The 7,410-nt window shown below is 37.4% G+C and overlaps 1 long non-coding RNA gene across 1 annotated transcript in view; it reads right to left on the bottom strand.

The window, feature by feature from the left end:
* Positions 1-505: 505 nt before the first annotated feature.
* Positions 506-7,410, bottom strand: part of LOC136293176 (uncharacterized) — a 68,361-nt gene continuing 61,456 nt past the window's right edge. Inside the window, exons 2-3 of the long non-coding RNA XR_010722105.1 lie at positions 2,659-2,736; positions 506-2,564 (exon numbers count right to left, since the gene is read on the bottom strand). This is a non-coding gene — a long non-coding RNA (uncharacterized lncRNA). The remainder of the gene's footprint in view (positions 2,565-2,658; positions 2,737-7,410) is intronic.

Genomic DNA, 7,410 nt, shown 5'->3' with positions numbered 1-7,410 from the left:
AAGATATGCTGCAAGCAGGGTGCCTCCTCTCATATAAAATCCTCAAACTTGAATTTTATTCTGGAAAGAAGGTCATTCCAGAAGAATTTTCACCAGTAATCCCACTTCAGAGCATCTTGTGCCTCTAGGAGCTATAGATTAAAGTTTTATCCAAAAGGAAATTAAAATCAAAAGCCCAGCAATTTTGCCCCTGAGAGGAAAAGCAGTGACATGCTTTAAACAAAAATGTATATACCACAGGCAATTTACTGGGGAAAAAGACATTTTAAACTTGAAGGGGAAAAAGCACCTTCAACAATGTCGTATGTATCAGAGTGCGTGTATATCTTCCAAGTCAAATCTGCCTAATCTCATAACAAAAGAAGGTTTTAGTCTTATCAGCAAATGGAAAGATGACATTAATACAGACAATAAAGACAGCATATTCTGATCATGCCTTAGCCACCACAAAGCTATTAACTCTGATAATAGAATTTTTAATGTTGATCATTACATAATAAAAACATATCTAGATCTGCAGCTTGCTGGTGTTCTGTAGCACAAAAAAAAAAATCTTGTACAAACTTTTGGCTTATGCAAATTTTCTGTATCTCTGAAGGTCGTATTTCTCTCTGATTCTCCCAAGTTACTGATATGCAATACTACTAAATGACCACACTTGAGTGGTCTTGGATGCCTGCATAGTTCAGTGACATGAAGTAAAAACAAGGAATACCCTAGGTAAAAAACTTTTACTTTTTTGTGGTTTTGTGTGTTCCTGCATTCTGGTTTTAGCCATATGAAGGCAATCCCATTTAGCTGTCAAAACCAAATGCATGCTAATTATGAGCTGAGGCATTGAGTAAAATGAACCACAATATTTTTCTATTCTCTGACTCATTAAAGCAGCACTTCATGTACTGATTCTGAAAAAAAAAATTCACATACACTGACCTTTATTTAGGAAATAATATACTTCAATGGCAAGAGCACTATATTACTATTATTATTATTTACAGTCATAGGAATAAGTAGATTTGGAAAAAACTGTCTGGAGCAATTAGGCTTTGAAGTTTCTGGGACTTCTATATTTGTAAATTTTCCTTGCTCAGGAAAGCTGCTTGGAATTAAAAGGGAAAACAGGTGACATTGTGATGGACATATTGGTGTGATTAATTACCCTTCCTGGCTAACCAGATAAACGGCCACTGGCACTCAGAAATACACACACACCCCGTAAGAAAATACTAGCTCTTTTTGATGGATTGTTTCTAATACTTTCTAAGAAAATAAAACATTTCTAAAACTCTTCAGAAGCTGAGATTTTAGACTAGAAGTGTCCTGAAAAACAGAGATTATTATTATTCTGGCAAGTGTTAAGAGTGCCTGTCAGACCTGCAAAAAATTCAGGAGATTATATGAAGGTTTTGTGTTAGTTATACTGTATTTCTGGAAGTGTTTTAAAACTCAGTTATGAAACATCTTAAAACTGATTTCAAAGAAGACAAAGCACTGCTGAAAACAGTAACATTAATGGCATTATGGCATTATAATTAATGGCATTATGGTGCTGCTTAGGAAAGTAAGTATCAGAATTAACACTGTCTTTGTATTTTTGCAAAACATACAATTAAAAAAATATAAATGTCTGCTGGAAGCTGATGCAGACTGAAACATGATTTTTACTGAGCAGAGCAGAGCCTGTAGTGCAACACAGGCTCTGTATTGCAGAGCCTGTAGTACCCTCAGCTCCACTGCAACACGAGGGAGCAATAGAGTGCCCTGCAGGGTTTGAAAACATCAGAGACTGATTTCCTGTCTATTACATTTGTATTTTCTAGGAAATGTGGTCCTGCTTCTGCTTTATTTGGGGCTTTATTTGTAAACTTTCATCTGAGGCACACAAGTGATTTAACCTGGGCAATACCAAGCCGAAATGATAATGCTGGAAAATTAAAAGACCTTTCTTCTCTGAAACAGAGCAATGCCTTTCACAGTAACGAACACATCTGCAGGAGTGCAGTCTTGTTCAGAGAGATGAAAAAATGATCACCTCTACTTGCTCTCATTCCGTGTGTCACATCACACCTGTTTGTCACCTTCTGAATTGTTAAAGACTTTCTTACTGTGGAATCATCCTTAGCTCTGGGCGGTGCCATTGATGATGCACTGGGGTACCTGAATCTGAATGGTGACTTATGCTGTGTCTGATCTTCATTTTTTAATTATTATTTTTTAAATATCCCCCCAATTTCTTGTAATGGCCTCTTTTAGAACATGTCTCCCTGTGCTGCAGCTCTCTGTCCATCCAGAGCAGAATAAACACAGCAATCTCTGCTAGCCTGTGCTGGACTCTAGGTTGAGTTTGCCCAGTCCTCCTCTTTGAAGTACAACAAAACTTCCCACTTACTATATCTTTTGAAAATCCCTTCAGACCAGGAACTACCTTTTAGCTCTGCATTACTTCAACATGAGGCAGTGACAAAATCATATTTTCTATCTCCATTTTCAGGTTCAACGTCGGCTTCAAAGGCAGGAGTACTTGTACTTCCTCTGATTGGCTTACATCACTTTTCTGGATGGAACTGAGACAGAACAGCAACTCTGTTAGACTCTGGATAAATTGCTTTAGGTAATAAATTTCCTTTTTTAAAAAAAAATTCAGACAAATACAACAACCTGATCAGTTTGTGTGGTTGGACACCACATTGACAGCATTTTTACAGACTCTCCCAGCTTTCAGGAAGTCACAGGAACCTATAAATTATTTCAGAAAGAGAAGGTATTTTAGACAAACAATGAAGATAAAATGTGGAGCTGACAGACAAATAGCAAGATCCTGCCAGATATTATGTCTGTTTGCATGGCTAGCTGTTTGAGAAGTAGAAAAATGAGGCTGTCAGTTTTGTTCCTGACAACTGCATAATTCACCTCCTAAGTAAACTCAATTAAAGGCGTAGCTATGAATGGGGAAAGGCCTAAAGCTAGATTATAGTCTATAAAAGGATTAGAGCCTGATAATTGTATAATGGAGAGCAAGCAGCCACTTCTGTTATCAGGAGTAGCAAGAGGTGCTTAGTAAAGCAGTTATTCAATGTTAATCATGGAGTACCTTTGTGACAGAGCATTGCTTTCCATGATTTATCCAACCAGAGCACAGATGTTGTTAAATAATTGTAATGAGTTTAAGAAATACATGCAGCTTGTCACTGTTTAATTTAAATCCAGGCTCTGCTGTATAGCTGGAATAATCTTCCCTACTTTTCATAGCCTGCTTTAAAAAAGAAACCTACTATTTCTTTTCATAGCTGTCTCGCAGAATTCCATAGTGCTTTACACCAACAGAATGTCAAGGAACTGTATTTCCAGTCCTGAGCTCCATTTCCTATAAGGCCATGTCTTTTGTGTTGTGGTGAAATTCAGAACTGGCCCAAGAACTTCCCCAGGATAACTGCTCATTTGACCTTCAGTAAAGCATTGGAGCAGCTTGGCTCTATTTTCTGTGAGCCAGTCTTGCACTGGTGCTGATGGGCAGCAGCCTGCAGTGCCACATCACCTCTGAATAAATGATGTGACCGTGTTCAATGTGCCATGTCCAGGGGTACAACAAGGCAAGAGACAAAGGACTAAGGAAATGTGGAGGGGAGCACAAGTGCTCTGCTCTCAAGGTCGTGCAGGAGCAGGGAACTGGTCATGAACTTGGGTGAGATCTGAACAAGGACCAGGGACAAAGAGACCAAGCTGGCAGCAGAGGCAGGCTGGAAATGGGGATGGAGCAGAAGAGTTTGCAGCTCCCACTGCCTCGAGCTGAGCTGGTAACTGGAGCTGAGCATTGTACCTCTTCCTGTTTTCATGGTCAGAGAGAGGTTCCTGTGTTGGAAACAGGTTCCTTCTTACAGGACACAAAATCCAGATTATTCTGGCAGACTAGAAAATATAAATATTTCTCATTTTACCTTCAAAGAACAAGATATTTGAAAAGCAAATCTAGCCAAATCTCAGTTGATTTGCATTTACTGTACAAGGATTTCCATAATTCTAGAGGAAAAAAGACTTTTGAGAGCCATGATTTATAACTCAAAAAATGGAATACAGATTGATTATTTCAATACAATTGCTCAGAGAAGCAATTTGACCACAGGACAGAATTTCAAAATTGGACTTTTAAATTCAAAGTTAAAGAAAGTCTCTCAAATTTAACAGCATTGGGTACTATATGTGATTAAAATTTACTTTAAAATATCTTTTTTTTTTTTTTTTTTCAGATTTGAGACTGATCCACTAAGGATAGAATATACTATGAATAGGAATATGAAAATTAGATTTGGGTCTAAACTAAGATTAGATGTGTTTAGATCTGAGTTTTGATATAGTTCTTTACAGAAATAACACTCAGTGGAAAAGCTGTAACTTGAATATACCGGATTTTGATGACATTTTTCATCAGACGAGTTTCTTCATGGGATAAGTGTTTCAGGACTAAAGGACCTTAGTAAACTTAAATCTATGTCTATATGCAACATACATTCCAAAATATTTGCAAGTCGCGTCAGTTCACTAGCTTAAAAAGAATCTTGTAGTCTTGTTCTGGTCATAGAATTTATCGTTGGTTTACTCAGGAAATGTTAAGGATCCACTTAGGGATCACAGCACCGAATTTCAAAATATTAGTAAGAATTACAAAATATCACTTATTTTGATATTTTCTCAAGGTTTTTTATTTCTGTAACACCTTCAGAAATCTTAGATACTCTTTTACTTGCTGTTCAATGAATAATGCACTAGGGATTAAAATGTCTGTCACAAAATGCGTTTTAATGTATGTATCCTATTTTTACCCCATATTTAAATGACAGTCTTGCTAAAGAATACAGCAGTTAAAATATTCACCCTAGCATTTTGCAGAATGCTGGTCTGAAAAATGTTGATATACTGTTTCACTTCAATTAGAATTTAAAAATCCCCAAACAACCCAAAATCCAGCCAATGCCAAAAATGCCTTATGAGAGGAACTCTTTGCAAAATGAAGATAGGATTTGTAATTCTTACAGGAAATTCAAATATTCTTTCCCACTCTACACACGGGAGGCAGTAGAAAGGTGGGAGAAGAAACACAACCCAGATTCTGAATGAACTCAGAAAAAGAAGACTTGATTCCCACTTATCCCCTGCTCCCAGTTATCTCCCAGTCTGTAGCCCAAGTGCTTTGCCAGCTTCTCATTAGACTTCCTTAAGGCCAACCCGTAACTGTTCCATTATTATCACCCCTGTGAAAAGAACTTTTGCTCTTCCTTCTAAACAAAGATCAGGGTTCCATAACCTCTTTGTCCTCCAGAATGTGGCAGGGATGTTTTCCCCACCTCTGATCTTGCCCAGCTGCTGTCCCTCAGGATCCATGTCATAAATAAGTAACCTGGAACCATCAGAGCCTGAGGGTTTTCGTGACTGATCAGGTCCTGGGGAGCAGCCCCTCTCTATCAGAGCCCTTATCTGAATGCTGTCTGAACACAGCACAGAAATCGAAGCTTTTTGTCTCTGCCACTCTCAGTGGAAAGGGATGCACTGAGCTGGAAGTGGGAGACACTAACACTGCCTCTCCAGACACTAAGTCAGAGCAACAAAACCTTCTGCCTGACTCCCAGATTTAACACCTTACAGAAAGACTGAAAATCACGCACTGGAAAAAAATTCAAAACATAAAACTGTTTTAAAATGCAAGTTCTAGCATTTTAACTGTATTTTTATATTATGGACTGAAATAATGAGTAAGAAACTATTAATGAAATATTCATTTTAATAACTAAGAATTCCGGCTAAGTACTGATTTCTGAATTATCAGCAATGGATACGTATTTCCATACACATGTGTAGTAAATAGGGAACAAGTTAATCAAAACCTAAGAGAATTAATGTCCAGTCCAGGATTAGTGACAAGGTACAGGTGTTTCTCTTACAAGTTACAATTGACACGTGTTTTAATTGAAAGTAACATTGAGTACAAAACCACCTCTACTCCTGGCCTGAAGGCTCCCTCTATCTTTCACCTTATTTAAAAAAATTTTAGTGCTGCTGTTTCTACGTAGATCTGGCAATAAATGTAAGCTTCTTTTCTGCCTACACTTAAAATGGAATTGTGTGCTTTTATGGCTAGAAATGTGTCTAAATGTACAAAAAGCGCATGGAATAACAGAAGTGCATAGGAAACAAGCAGTAATAAAACCATCACCTCTGTGGGTCAGACAATGAATGTCTCACTGTGTTGAAATTCAATTCAAATTTAGGCTTCACCTATTTTTTATTGATTTTAATTCTCAAATATCTTGTTTCTATATTAAAAATTAGTCTAATGACAACATGATGTGATTTATTGCCTTTAAAGGAATGCATAAAAATTCTCAAGGATGCATTTCAAAAAAATGAGTTTAAGAGTAACAGCTTCAATACCACATAATTTTTCCTTTTCATATTGTTGGAAAAGCATTATGCATACTGCTGTACCTTGTTTTGTATATTTGGTAAGTCTCTCCTAGAGAAGATATTTGTCTTTGATGGTTGAAGTGATTCCTGTGAGAATGTATTTTTTGACTGTCTCTTTTGGGTGCTGTATAGTGTAACAAACTTGTAATATTCTCCAATGAAAGATGGTCTGATAAGACACGTTAGAGACAATTACTGTTAATAGACACTGAGAATTGACTGTAGCTGAGTGAGACAGAATTTTGGTGGAAAGTAAAAAGCCAGCATACAACACCTTTGCTTAATGGAATATATGTAATATTGTCACGTATTGACATTCAACAGGGAGTAGCTAATTCTTACAAAATTCACACCACAGGAAACCCTGTGCTATTCTGCTCTTAAAACCCAGCACCATAGGCAATTTCGAAAGCATGGAGAAAAACCTACACGTGCACAGGACAGACCTGTGATCTCTTGCTGTTCTTACCTGAATTACAGAGTGCACGGTTGTTCTGAGCAAGATATTTACCAAATTGAGAACTGATCGTAGGGAAAATTATATGGAGGAAGAGTACTGCTGGTAGAAGATGCTTTAAAATATTCATGAGGCTATTGAAGAATGCCAAGCAAAAATTTCATGAGGTTGAAGTATTCATTGGAAAAAGAACCTGTGCTCTTAGGCCAGCAGCTAGAATGAATAACATACAGCTGCTCCCAGTACAGGCCACACTTTATATATCGTGTTTCAAAATAATCTGTGCATTTTTGATATTCCCTAAAGGACTTCTTGTCTGTATGTGGGTGTGCTGAATGAAATGAGCAAGCAATTTTGTAGATTGTCATTCTGTGTGGAAGACAAGTGTGCGGCTGGAATAAAAGATTCACGCAGGACATAGAAAAGTCTCCAACAGAGACTTGCTCAGGTCACTCTCAAATCTCCACCTGCATAACACCCACTTAAGAAAAAGGAAA

This window comes from Chamaea fasciata, unplaced genomic scaffold, assembly GCF_029207755.1.
Source record: "Chamaea fasciata isolate MVZ Bird 193981 ecotype frontalis unplaced genomic scaffold, bChaFas1.0.hap1 SCAF_8, whole genome shotgun sequence".
Taxonomy (NCBI): Eukaryota; Metazoa; Chordata; class Aves; order Passeriformes; family Sylviidae; genus Chamaea; species Chamaea fasciata.
Note: the sequence above shows the minus strand (reverse complement) of the source record. Positions and strands in the feature narration are given on the sequence as shown.